The following is a 4,876-nucleotide window of genomic DNA, read 5'->3' as shown; positions in this document are numbered from 1 at the left end:
TATATAGTTATATAGGAAAAGGTTAGTGGTGTGTTTTTCTTTTGTTTGAGTGAAATAATATTTTTAATGTGCCCTATGGAATTCCATAACATATAATATTTAAGTAATTATAAATCCATTTAAATTAGTTGCAAGGTGAATAGTAAATAGATATAAGATGATATTGATGGAAGAGGAAAAGGTTAGTGGTTTTTTAGTGAAATCATAATATTTAATCCATTCAATAAATCAAAACTAATTATGTTTTCCCTATGGAATTAGTTTTCTTTTAAGTTTTCTTTTTCCTCTTGTAACAAAAAAATCCTTCAACTTCCCTTGAAAATGATTATTAATATTAATATTAATTTAGATTGAATTAATAATTTAATAAATGAAAACTAAGTATGTTTGTCCTATGGAATTCCATAACTAATAACATCCCATAATAATAAGTTCATTTAAAATTGTAAGGACGGTCAAGATCAAAACTAATCAACGGTCATGATTGATTTCCTAGAAATTATTCTACAAAATTACATAAAGACCCATGATAAAATATTCATTCATGAGTCATATTTTATTGCATGACCATTTTACCCTCCTTGTTGCCAAACTTTGCTTTTATATAATATATAGATATAGATATAGATATAGATATAGATATAGATATAGATATAGATATAGATATAGATATAGATATAGATATAGATATAGATATAGATATAGATATAGATAGATATAGATAGATAGATAGATAGATAGATAGATAGATAGATAGATAGATAGATAGATAGATAGATATAGATAGATAGATAGATATAGATATAGATATAGATAGATAGATAGATAGATATAGATAGATAGATAGATATAGATATAGATATAGATAGATATAGATAGATAGATAGATAGATATAAATATAGATATAGATAGATAGATATAGATATAGATCTTGATATTATATACTTATTGACATTTTTATATATTTAAGCAAATTGATTTATATAATGACTCAAAGTTATAAGTCTATTTAGAAATAGATATATAACGTATTTAAATACCTTAATATGAAGTGTGATTTTAAATTGACTCTCCAACTCTAAGAAACCAACATAATCTCGTTTAGTTTCATCTCTACCTAGTAATTGTAAGTCTGACTGTTGAAAGAATCATTTTAGTATAATTTAACTCATTAGCTTATAAATTTGATAGCTTATGTACAGATAAGTTTATTAGCAAACGTAAAACTCTTGTTGTGAAACAGACCTTTAAATAGGCTACCAGGCCAAGCCAGACTTTCGAGAAGATCAGGTCAGGCTCGAAAAAAAGCCTTTGACAGGCCACAGGCCAGGTTCAGGCCTTAAAATTTTTAAACAGGCTATGCCTATTTACGCAAAGCCTACCTAGACCTAGCCTATTTTCCCACCCCTACTTTTTGTTTCCCTTGAAATATTTGTAATGGGTTAGGCACCTTTTGTGCTCCCCATTAATTAATTTTAGCTTATAAAAAAAACTCTTTTGTGGTCTTTTTACAATCTAGATACACGTATAATATAGTGCTGGACCACTTGAAACACCCAATTTTGTAGGGGTTAAAATTGTCACAAAATGAAAAGTGAAGGCAAAAAACTACTTTATCACTTTTGTGTGATCTACCACTGTTGTGTGGGCCACACATATTTATTAGTCCTTTTATGTTTTCCTAATGCTTCAATCACTCTTTTTAATTTTACCTATTCTTTGTAATTAATCATATATAGCATATAGTGACGTCATTATGCTAGTTATTTGAGTTAAAACGAGAAAACCCTTTTTATTGATCAGTCTTTCATTATTTTTATTAGCGGTGTAAGCGGGTATGATCTGATCCGTAAATCCAATTAAACTGATTCGAACTTGACACATTATGGTGGGTGGGATTAGATCATTGGTTCGATTCAGTTTTTTTTACTGCATCCGATCACCATCGGATTCGGGGATTGAAAGCCGATGAATCCGAAGTAACCCAATGGTATTGAGATTTTTTTTTACTTCATCACTGAGACGACTCCAGCCCATTACATAATTTACAGTTGAAGAGATATGGAGTGCTCACTACTGTTAACGTTTTGCTGCCTATTTTGTTTTAATGAAAACTTGGAGAGTACCAATACTCTCATATCTATGTTAATCATTTTTTATGTTAAGACTTGCATTATGTTGTTTGTTTATATTTGCATTTGAGATGTTGATTTTAGTATGTTTATGTTGGATTACATGAATTATGTCATTGATTATGGAATGTTGTTCTTTTGGATATGTTGGATTATATGTAGTTTCCATTTTTTTTTTTATAATTTTGCACATTTTTAGAATAAATTTCATGCAAATTCAAAATAGTAATTTTTTTTTTCTGAATCCGATCATCCGAACAGAACCAATCCAATTGAGATCGGGTTGGTTTGGTTCGGATCCAAAATAAAAAATCAGGAAATTCGAACCAACCCAAACCGAATATGTTTGATTGATCCGGACAGCTAAACACCCTAAATCCGAACCAATTCAGTCCAATTACACCCCTACTTTTTATATCATTGATGCTTCTTCCAAAAGCCAACTTTTGGATAGTGGTTATGCATTACTTACTAGTAGCTCGGGTAGGTCTGATTACAGTTTTGTAAAATAGTTTTTAAAATGTTACATAAAAAAAACTTGTATGATATGAACGGTTTTTATTTTTTGTTTTCAAGTCACAAACAAATCTTTCAATTTTGAAGAACATATTCCTGAAACATGTTTTATTTTCTTCTTTTGAAAAACGAATTTTGATTGTTTCTGAAATAGTTTTTAAATTCTGAAAAATGATAAGAGAATCAAACTAGTCCTAAGTTTCTCCTTGTTTTTCTCACAAGCTTTTCTTTTCTGCAGACCATCCATTTTCATAATGTTTCTCTTAATGCACTTTGCACTATGCATGGGATTCCATATGCTTTATTGTAGTGGAAACAAATCAGTCCAACCTTGAATCAAATGGGCAATCCTGACCTACTGCAATGGTGCTAATATTGGCTATTATGATTCCTTCAGTTTAATTTTACTTGCCACTTTTGGTGGGCCATCCATAATGTTGGAAGCACAATAACTTGTAGAATGCTTTTCCATGAGGATGATGAGTCAAGCAATGTGAGTGTGTCCTTTCACCTTTAAGTTACTTTGGCTATTGAGCTAACTCCCTTTATGTCTCGTTGTTGATTCTTTCTTAGTATATTGGTAAGTTTTGGTTTATTCAGCAATGCTTTTGCTGATGTTTATATATAATAGTTTTGAAATGATGGAGAATCATGCAAATGTCCTCTTCTTATATTGGTTAGATAATATACTGTAGTGTAATGCTCCTGATTCCAAATGTTTTTAATTTCTTTCATTGGCATTAGTCTTTAATTACATTTTAATGATACCTCCTCTGAGATTTGCAAATCTTAGACGGAAACTCAAGACAGGGAATTAGATCAGATGATTCTTGCTGAACATGCCTCCACTTGAAACTTTAGTTGATATATATAGCTAACACAATATATGGTAGTTTTGATACATGCTGCTTGTATTGGTTCTAGTCTCGAAATTTTCTGTATAGAAAGTTTACAATTTGGAGATAAATTTGAATAGATCGAAACCCTGGAATCAAATTACACAAGTAACATGGGATTCAATTGAATATTTATTCTGATGCTCTTCTGCAGACTTCATCTGCAATCCAGTGAACAAAACCAAAACAAAGTTGATTTTTCTTCCATTAGAAGATTCTCAAGCCTACATTGTAATGTTCATCTATGCAGAGGCGTGTTGTTATCTGTCAAGGAGGAACTCTTACTTGCGTTGGTTATAATAGGCTGCTGCAGAACTAGTCTATCATATATACTATCAATGGTGGTTCACATTGATTATGGGTCTATCTTGCATCATATATACATTTGCACTTCTTGATTTGAGGGTGCGTACCCCCAAGGTTGCAATAGAGCTGCTAATGCTCTTCCTTCAGTGTCAAAACTCATGGGATGACAATTAGATTCCTATAAAGTAATGACAATTAGATTCTAGTGAACCACTAGGGTTATGTAACTAGAAAAAATGACTATGAAAATTTCAAGACAACGACTAGCGTCAAGTTCTCTATCATCCAATGGAAAAAGTAAATCTGATTTAGAGAACATTTTTCAATGACTATTGTTATTAGTATAAATTCAATAACCGTCATCATCGGTTTTATAAGGAATAGAATATTTGTTGCCGTGGTTAGATTTGGACCTTTTGTAAAATATTAAAAATCATTTTTAAGCAAGTAAAACTATGTTTATTATGGAGATTTTATTATATTCCAAGTAAAATAATAGTAAATATAATTTAATCTCTTCTAGATCATGCGGTCAAATACTAGATTAATTAATATTGTAAACAAGAACAATATCACAAAGCTGGAATAGCTCAGCTGGTTAGAGCGTGTGGCTGTTAACCACAAGGTCGGAGGTTCGAACCCTCCTTCTAGCGCTTTTTGCATATATTTCGCTGTTTAACGACCCTCATTATCAATTACTCCTTTTGACTATGTTGACCGAATGGTAAGTTGTAAATGCACAATTAGTCCTTTTAATTATTTTTGTCAAAAGTTCTTTTTTCAAATACTACTTCCTTCAATTTTCAGGAATTAAAGAAAAAATGCATTCATTTTCCATTTCAATAACCTCTAATGTAGGATCAATATTGCTTTATCTTAAAATAAATATTTTAAATAAAATAAATTTAGTTTAGAGGATGATGTGACTCAAATCACTCACGAAATACTTACATTTACCTCATTTAAATGAGATTAACAAGGGTTGCAACTTGCGACCCATCTATAAAGAAACTAAAGTCAGACAT

The 4,876-nt window shown here is 30.6% G+C and overlaps 1 non-coding gene across 1 annotated transcript; it reads left to right on the top strand.

The window, feature by feature from the left end:
* The first annotated feature begins 4,430 nt into the window (after positions 1-4,430).
* Positions 4,431-4,504, top strand: TRNAN-GUU (transfer RNA asparagine (anticodon GUU)). The gene has a single exon. It is a non-coding gene; the product is annotated as a tRNA-Asn (tRNA).
* Positions 4,505-4,876: the final 372 nt, after the last annotated feature.

Source organism: Lotus japonicus, chromosome 3 (genome assembly GCF_012489685.1).
Source record: "Lotus japonicus ecotype B-129 chromosome 3, LjGifu_v1.2".
NCBI classification, from domain to species: domain Eukaryota; kingdom Viridiplantae; phylum Streptophyta; class Magnoliopsida; order Fabales; family Fabaceae; genus Lotus; species Lotus japonicus.
This window is presented reverse-complemented; position numbering and strand designations above follow the sequence as displayed.